The sequence below is a fragment of the Mesoplodon densirostris genome, chromosome 2, assembly GCF_025265405.1.
Source record: "Mesoplodon densirostris isolate mMesDen1 chromosome 2, mMesDen1 primary haplotype, whole genome shotgun sequence".
NCBI classification, from domain to species: Eukaryota; Metazoa; Chordata; class Mammalia; order Artiodactyla; family Ziphiidae; genus Mesoplodon; species Mesoplodon densirostris.
Genome location: NC_082662.1, coordinates 116,056,365 through 116,065,653, shown reverse-complemented (window position 1 = coordinate 116,065,653; position 9,289 = coordinate 116,056,365). Strand labels below are relative to the sequence as shown.

At 54.5% G+C, this 9,289-nt stretch overlaps 1 long non-coding RNA gene across 1 annotated transcript; it reads right to left on the bottom strand.

Moving 5' to 3' along the window:
* Positions 1-7,320: 7,320 nt before the first annotated feature.
* On the bottom strand, positions 7,321-8,566 carry LOC132484309 (uncharacterized). The gene is made up of 3 exons (XR_009531168.1): positions 8,482-8,566; positions 8,099-8,330; positions 7,321-7,558 (listed from the first exon to the last, which is right to left on the bottom strand). It is a non-coding gene; the product is annotated as an uncharacterized LOC132484309 (long non-coding RNA).
* Between the last annotated feature and the right edge of the window lie 723 nt (positions 8,567-9,289).

Below are 9,289 nucleotides of genomic sequence, written 5' to 3'. Positions count from 1 at the left end.
TGCAGCAAAGTTCTCGATCCTGAGTTCCTTTTACACCCTCAAACTTCGGGTGGGGACCAGGAGTTTGGAGTTGCTCTTTTCCTATCTTCTGCCCCAATTTAATCTGCCTTCAAAACCAACCATTGGGTCTTAGACCCAAGGAACAAGCCACAGGCCCCAGAGAAGGCCAAGAATTGGACCCAGGCACTGCCCATCTCCTGCCCCTTTCCTTTGGATTCAAGCAATTGGAAAAAGAGCCTGCCTTAGGTTCCTCCCACTTCAGTCCCTTTCTACTCCTCACCCCACCCCACCAACTCTAGGACTGTACTTATTTTTTTTTCCAGGACTGTACTTATTTTAATGGATAATTTAAAACAGATACCAGAGCTGTGCATGCATTCATCACATTGCCAGGACACCAGGTCCCAGATTTTTGTGGTTCCCAGAGGGGCCTGAAAGGGGGAGCAGGGCTGGGGGCTGGACAGCCAATGTTGGGTCTCTATCCTGGTTTCAGCCAGAGAAGGGATGGTGGGAGGTAGGGACAGCAAAGACTCCCACAACCTTGCTGGCTGCAGGGCCAGCACTGCACTTATCTCTACATTCCTCTCTGGCCAGGTCTGCTTTGCCACTGGCTCTGGGGAGGGGCCAGGCCTTCTCACAAAACAGGATCACCCAAGTCCCCAGGCTTCCCCACCCCAGGCTCTGGAGCTTCCATCCTCAGGACTCATCAAAGACTTCTACTAATCAGCCTTCTACTCCCCTCCCTTATCCTGGCCCTGGCCCCACCAACCATCTCATCCTAAGAGGTGGCAGTGGCTGAGGCTCCAGAACCCATGTGCTTTCCTGCCCTTCCCCTGTGGCCTCCACAGCTTATTCTCTGATGAGCAACGGGGGAAATTAAATTATGTTGCTGACTTCTACAGCTCCAGGATATCAGGATGTGCAAGAGAAGCAGAGCTGGACAGGTCCTCTGTTCTGGGTTCTGGAGCTGGCTTCAGAGGGACAAGGGGCTGGAGCGGGATTAAGGCAGGGACTCTTGAGTATTCAGGGAGAGGAACCGGGAAGGGGATGCTTAGGTTCCCATCTCTAGGGGGGTGACTGGCAGTGTGGTGAGTATACAGGATGCACCCAGTTGAGGGACTCAGGATTTGGCTTCCCCTCCTTGCAGCCCTCTCCCCCAGGGCATGGCACTCACCTTCAGCTTCCCAGACAAAACAAAAAGCCTTGTTCTGTTTCTCCCTCTTGTACTCTCCAAACCAAAAGCAGAGGCAGGGTGGGTGTGCCAATGAAACGTGCGGGACACTGGCTGTTCCCACTGCCTTAGCCCCCACTCCACTGAGCGTCCCCCCGCCCCCCCATCCCCCCCCAGTCCCTGCCTGGCCTGGCTTCCCCTCCTGGCTGGGGAAGCAAATCCACACTTAACCCTTCCTAGCTCAGACCTCCCCATCTTTGGAGAAAAGAGGCAGGAGAAAGAAGGGGGGGAACTCACCCTAAGTTTCACTCTAGGTCCTTTCCAAAGGGTCCCCCCACCTTACCACCACCACAATGGCCTCAATCCTAAACATGAACTTCGAAGGGACTTTATCTTGAATATTCAATCCTAACTCTGAATCCCAAATGTCATCATCAGCTCTCTTGCTGCCAGGTGTAGATCACCAGTCCCAGAAGAAGCAGGAGAAAGCAGGGAAGGCCAGGTCCAGATGAGCGGAGCCTGCTGGGGGTGAGGGCTGGGGGGAGTTGTGACTGGGTGGAGACCAGGTTCCAATCTTTCTTATCTCCCACTTGCTATGTGATGACAGGTCTGCTACTGAATTCTCTGGGCCTCGGTTCCCTCATCTGTAACGTGGGTAGTGTGGCTACCAAAGACATGGGGGTTGAGCTACTATGTTTGCTCTCAAGGGAGTTGCCCACTTGTAGGGAAAACAGAGGGAAAGGCAAAACCAAGCACAAGTGGTTAAAGAGCAGCATAGAACCCTTAACTGGATAATGATTTCCAAATGGATCCCGGAAGCTGGGAGCTGGAACATTAATAAGTGATATCAGAATATAGTTGTTGAGTCCAAGGGGTGGTTTGGGCAGTGGAGGGGCACTTGTCTTGAAGACCAATGACCTTGGAGGGGGACCCACCTCTGTTCCCATAGCATCCTGGGCCTTCCTCTGACCCTGCCTCGCAAAAGTGCTGTGAGGGACAGGAGGGACCAAATCCTGGCCATCTGTGTCCCCAACATTTGGCCCAGAGCCTGGCATACAGGAGGTGTTCAGTGTTTCTTAAATGAACAAATGCATCTGGTCCTGCCACTTTTTCAGGTGACTGACTTTGGGCAAGTTATTTCTTTTCTTTCAGCCTCAGTTTCCCCATTGCAGCATGGGGATGCTGCAATGATTAAGTAACATGTATTTAAAGGGAGGCTCCTTGGAGGAGGTAGATTTCGGGCTTTACAGAAGTGCCTTATACATAGATAGTGAATTCACTCATCCAACAAACATTTATTGAACACCTACTGTGTGCCAAGCACTGAGTTAGACACTGGGAGACAGCAGTGAATAAAACAGACAAAAATCCCTACCCTCATGGAGCTGACATCCTAGTGGAGGGAGATGGTCCATAAATAAAAGACAAAATTATAGTTTGTTAGAAGGTGGTTAAGTGCTATGAAAATAAAATATAAAGTGGGATAATGCTCAACAAACCGGGTAACTTACACTTTGACGCTCTTCATAGTTGCATGTTTTCACATACATTCTCAATTTCGTTCCACAAAACCACCTTATGGGCTGGAGATTATTTCCCTGTTTCAGAGCTGAGGCTGACTTTCCCAAAACTAAACAGTAATAGGCCGAGCTCAGAACTTGGACAAGGCAGCCAGGTCCAAGACTTCACTATCTTATGCCACTTTGGCAGGACGTGTGGGAGGAGTAGGGGTGGACTGGTGCAGGGAGGAAGTCTGTGTAGAGGTGCAGAAGCGGGAAAGAGCTGAGAAGGGTGCACAGCTGAGCTGAGCAGGGAGACACTAGAGGTGAGGCAGGAAAGTGTGGGAGGAAAGTCAGGACCAGGACCAGAGAAGGGGGAAATGGAGGCAGCCGCCTGGTTCAGGGATGGGGCCTGTGAGAGAGGATTCTTGCTGCTTGATAAGCCTGGGGTCAAGAAGGAGAGAGGGGGACTTCCCTGGAGGTACAGTGGTTAAGACTCCACACTTCCAATGCAGGTGGCCCAGGTTCGATCCCTGATCAAGGAACTAGGTCCTGCATGCCGCAACTAAGAGCCCACATGCCGCAACTAAAGATCCTCCACGCAGCAATGAAGATCCCGTGTGCCGCAACTAAGACCCGGCACAGCCAAATAAATAATTTTTTTTTTAAAAAAGTCTTCAGATAGTGCCGATGTCCCCTGTGGGGCAAAATCACCTCCAGTTGAGAACCACTTATCTAAGATCATATGGTAAGTAGCAGAACTGGGATTGTAATACAGGTGGACCTGACTCTGAAAGCCAAGCACTTACCCACCAGGTTATAATCCTGGACAGGTAGGAGTGAGAGAGAGGAGGACTCGAATGGGTCCTAGGCCACTGGGGAGACAGTTATACTCCCCCATAGGGGTGGGAAGAAGTAACTCTTTGGCAGAGGGTCTAGGGAGTGGGGGCTGATTTGGAGAGTCAAGGCCATAGTTTGAGGGTCCCTTTATAGTGAGTTCTTGAGGGAGGGTCCCTGTCTTATTCATCCTTTGATCACAGGGTCTAGTACTAAACACCTGTTGAACTGCTGAGTCACTTGTACACAGGTGATTATTATAACCTTGAGGGTGGAAGGACTTGCCTGTTCTTTAAGTGGCTGCCATGTACCAGGCACTGGGCTAGGGGCTGTGTGTAGGTGATCCCACTTAATCTTCACCTTAGCCTTATGAGGGAGGTATTATTATCTGCATTTTATCAATATATACCAAAACCCCAAAACTCCGAGAGGTTGACTAATTGACCTAAGGTAGCCCAGCTGACTAGACTGCCTTCTTCCTACCCAGACTCAGCTAGATGGAATGATGCAGGTTCAGGGCAATTAGCTTAGCTTAGTTCAGCCAGGAAGGCCCTTAGAAGGAGCGTGTGTTTGACAGCCGTTTGGAAAGACAGAGAACCCCTCATTCGAATGAAATCTCACCCCAAAAGCCCAAGATACTAAATGACAGAGGCAGAGCCTCTCTAGTAGGGAGATTTGGGGACTCCTGCCTGGTGATCCCTTGCGCCTCTCCCAAGAGGCCCCCAGGGCTCTGGGGAATAAGCCCCTCTCTTTACAAGTGGCTTCTAAGGCCAGAAGAGGAAAGATTTGCCCAAGGTCACTCAGAACCCCCGAAATAGCACTCTGACCCCATCGCATGCTATCACAGGAGACAGGACAGCACTCTGGACCTATTTGAGGGGCTAATCCACCTCAAGAGACCGGCATTAACGTCACTGTGACATAGGGGTGCTGGCTGCTGAGCCAGAGCACAGTTCTTTTCCTTCAGGGCTCCAGCCTGGCCAGAAGGGGCTGCTGGATAATGGATAGAGAACTAACCCTTTACACCTCATACCTGGCTGGGCAGGTCTCCCAGGTGTGATCCTTTCACAATTAAGATTACTACTGTAACCCTCGCCAACCTCTTAGAGATGCAAAAAGCAAACACCATTACCCCCAAGATTGAGGCTTGGGCAGGTTAACTGATTTGCTCAAGGCCACACAGCAGACAGGTGTCAGAAGCAGGCCCCAAACCCCAGGTGTCTGCCTCCAGGTTGACTATATCCCACATCTCTTCAGCCCAGGCCCCAGGAGACCAATCCAACAGCAAAATCGGGAGAGTCCGCCGGGAAGGTCCTGCCCAACATTCCAAACCCCATCCCCCTCCCAACTGGGCCAAGAGACCCGCCCCACCTGTGAGCCTCAGGTTTCCAGAACTGTCACAGTACACACCACAAAACACAATACTGCCACGGTACACACCAGACTAGGGCGCAAAGAGGAATTCGGCAGTGACATTTTCCTCTCTCCTCTCCAACCCCCAGCTATGGCCCCTCCCCACCTGGTGAGGGTGGGGGAGGGGAGGTAGGAGTGAGAAGGGGCGGGGCACCGGAGACATGGGTGGAGCCATGTGGAGCGGCAGATCAGTTGGGGCGGTAGTGTGACTCGGGCTCCGACTGGGTTGTTCCTCCCTCCACGCCCCGCCCCGGCCCGGAGGCGGGCAGTGCCGACGGCTGGTGCTGACGCAGGCGCCTGCGTGTGGGCGGCTGCCTGTGAGTCTGTGTGTATCTGTGTGTGTGTGTGTGGTTGCTGGGGCCTCCCGGGTCTGCTAAATGGGGGTTTCCTCTCCCTGTTGCCAAGGAAACAAACAGAAGCTCCACAACTCCAGGACTGGGGCTGGAGAAAAGGGTCCCCAAGCCCTACACACCCGTACACTTGCAGAAAGTGAGGTAGAAAAGGATTCCCTGTCCCCCTCCCCTCATCCACGTAAGGACCAAACGTTAACAAATGTGGGGCCTGAAACTGGGGCCACCTGTCCTGTTTGCAGAGCACTGAGGAGTTTCCTAAGACAAAGGACAAGGGACTTGTGGTGCTCAAACCGGGACAATTCCTGGCAAACCGGACAATCGGTCTCCCTAAGTGTTCATCCAATTTTTGTGGGGAGGCTTTATTTTTAAAATATGAGAAGATCTTTTACAGATTTTACACAGAAATATGACCACGTGCAAACATGGGCAGACTCCTCTGAGGGTTCCGGAAAGGCCAGGAAGGCTCCCCGGCCTGCAACTGAGGGTCCCTGAGCTTCACCTTTCTTACCTTCACCATAAATTCCCCTGAGGCTCCAGCCCCTGCCTCTCCTAAGCTCCTCAGGGCCCGCTTTGAAGACTACCCCCCCACCCCCACCCTACCCCCCCCACCTCGGGCACTCACACCAGGGGGGGTCAACTGGGAAAGTGAACCCTCGAAAGGAGAATGGTGGTTAATCTGCAAGAGATTTCCTGATGGGTGGATGGAGCAAAGGGCACTTTCTGGAGAAGTGGCTGGGACTGCCAGGTGGGGCAGGTGGATGGGCAGCATCTCTGCCAAGATCAGGAGCTCCTGGAGGGAGGCCCATGGGATGGGGAGGGACTGCCTTGGGCTAGTGCTTCATCATTCATTGCCTAGAAGCCAGAACTTCAGAGCTGGGAGGAGTTAGGACATCATGCAGACCAACCCCACTCATTTCTAGACCTGCCTTGGTCCAACTTCCCAGATTTCCCCTTCCCACTATCCCTAAGTCACCCACAGGTCTGCCCCAGAGTAGCACCCCATTTGCCTTCTTTGTCCAGTAAATCCAAAGCTCACAGGGCACCCTGAGAGCGCACCTCACTTTGGCCATTGACCCCTGAGGGGCTCTTCATCACAGTGACAGGTGATGGGGAAACCACTGGAGCAGGGGTGGGCAGCGGGGGCCTGGGAGGGACAGGATGCATGGGCTGAGGCTGGTGTGCTCTCAGGCTGCCCAGGGAGGGGCCAAGGGGGCATCTGTTTCCTCTTGGCCAGGATTCCCTCCATGACACCCCCAGAGGAGGTGAAAATGGCGCTGGCTTCCTGAAGCGGAGCTGCCTGGCCTGGGAATGGAGGACGGACAGGGTGTCCATCAAAACATCCTGCATCCCCTCTCCTCCCTCTGCCTGGAGCTTCGGGGAGCTCAGATAAGGTTTAGGGGTGGGGGCATATTTTTTGTTAGAGCAGAGGAAGTTAGGTCCTGGGGCTCAGTGAACGCCAGAGATGTACCAGATGCGATAGCCAGGCTGGGCTCCAAGTGGGGTGTGGTGGGGTAGAGGCAAGGGACTTGTCTGGCTCAGAGGTGGGGCCTCACTTTAGTGGACAAGCGGTGGAGGATGGACCAGAGAGATCTGAGCACAGAGGGTAAGTGGGGATGGGGGAGAGATAAGAGCGGGCAGAGGAAGAAGTTTGGGGAAGAAGTCTACCGTGAGGGAGGAAGAACTGAGCTTTGAGGTAAGTGTGGGGAGATCACATCTGTAGTCCAGGTCAGGTGGCCCAGGAGGAGTGGAGAGCTGGGCAGAGGGGAGGCCCAGGAACTGAGGAGAGGGGCAGCTGCCCGGGCTGACGCCAGCTCTCCAGCCGCTGATCCTGGTGGGGCAAATATTTACCCAGCAACAGTTGCTAAGCAGGGAGGAAGGAGGAGGGAAGCCAGTAGCTAGAGGGCCTTCCAGCCTCCTCCCATCCCTCACAAAAGACAACTTAGAGAGGGTGAGCCATTCAGTTCCCCTCAGCCCTCCACCCGCTCCACGCAGGCTCGGCTATATCCCTCCATGCACACATACCTTGGAGTCACCTCTACCAATGTCCCCCCCACCCCAGCCCCATGCTGGTAACTGGACAGAGGGCTGGGCTAGAGGCAACTTAATCCCTGGGCTGACCGGCCTTCCCCTTCCCCTAGGACAGCTCTGGGGTCTCGAACCTTGCAAAATTCCCCTTCCCAATCTGTTGTTCAGTGGGGGCTGGAGAAGGAGGTGGTCTAAGCAGTCAGGGTACAGTGAGGGAAGGGATGCTGAAGGATGGAGTCAAGGTGTCCAGGGGGTGGAAGCTGGAAGAGAGGATGAGGAGGCTGAAAGGAGGGGAAGGAGTGACTCCCTTAGAGGTTGTGAAAGGGCAGGCAAGGAGGGCTGATAGATCCAGAGAAGAGAGGTTCTCAGGGGTCCTTCCTGATCTGGTGCCTGGGCAGAGGAGGGGGAGGGACAAAGGAGGGGAGGGTGTGCTCAAATGGAGCCAGATGTGGCCCATGTGATGTGGGCTGTCGCTGGCATGGGCACAGTGGGGGCAGGACATATAACTGCCGCCAGGAAGTATTAGTCAGAAGCTGGGAGGGGCAGGGGAGACGGACAGCTAGGCTAGGACCCCTGAAGCAGCAGATGGGAGCTTTGGGGGAGGGTAAAAGGGCTCCGGGCCTGCAAGAAGGGATTGAGATGACCTCCCCACCACCCTTAAGGTCCCCATCCATTTCCCTGGCTGAGCCTCGGTTTCCATATGCAAAATGGACATCCTGACACCCCTTCCCAGGGCAGAAGATGTGCCCAGGGCCCAGCTCAGGGCCCAGCACACAAGAGGGGTTCTCTTCTTTACCCACCTCCTCAGGGTGAGGTCTTTGCTCTGCAGGGCTTCTCCCTGGGGGTCAGTGGGTTCTCACCCTCGGCCAGAGGCCCTCTGGAAATCGGGGTGCAGAAATGGGAGGGAAGGACACAAAGAGGAAGCTGCCACAGCAGAGAGGAGGTTCTTGGAGCCCAGGCTCCCTGGTGCTGATGGAGGTTCTTGAGGGCTGAAGGGTTGGCCAGAGTGGCTGCAGGCCTCATGGGTCCACCCTGAAATGGAGGTAGATGGAGGGTCACCACTGTGAAATGACAACAGAGGCGAGACTGAAGAGCCACACCAGGAGGGACTTCCCCGAGCCCGTCCACAGCATGAGCCAGCCCAGAGGGAGAAGGGGTTGGGATCCCAGGAAACAAAGCAGACCTGAAGGGTGGGCCAGGGCACGGCCCTATAGAAACAGACCGAGGGACCCTTGGAGAGCCAGGTCCAAGCTGGCAACCGAAAGAGTGTTGCTTTCCAAACTCCCACTGGAAAGTTTGAAAAATACACACGGAAACATGACTCACTGCCCCCTCCCCACGGCCCCCCTTTCCTGGTTTCTGTGATTTTTCTCCCAAGAGTTAATTCAAATCACATTCTACAGAAACCACGTTTAATGAGGGAGGGCAAAGAGCACGCTGAAGAAGGCAGAGAGGCGCCGCAGGAGGGGCCTAGAAATGGAGATGAGCGCTGGGCCTGGGGCAGACAAGCCTGCGGTGATCCATCCACTGGGAACACCTCAGGCCAGGGAGAATTCAGCTTCCAAACACTTAGATGCTCAAGTGAAGGGAGGAAGGAGAATTCATTCACACAACCACTGCAGAAACTACAGTGTGGCCGCTGCACCCTGCTGCCCTGTGTAGCCCAAGCCCAGAGAGCTCACCTTCTGGCCTTCTCCTCAGAATCTGTTCCCAGGGCCACAACGGAGGCCAGAGGCCCGGGGAGGTGGGATAGGAAGTGGAGCTCCCTGAACGCACTGCCTCCCCTGCTCTTTCTCCAAAACATGTGTCCTGGAGCTGGCACATGGGCACCTCTCTCCCTTTGGGCTGGAGAGGATCCAGGCAGGCCTGCCCCAGCATGGTGTCTCTGGGCCAGGAAGTCCCAGCCTGTCCAGGAGAGGCCAGCGAAAGGGGAGCCTGGCACTGGGCCATAGGTGAGGGGCCCTTCCACTCCAGAGAGTTCTTGGAAGAGG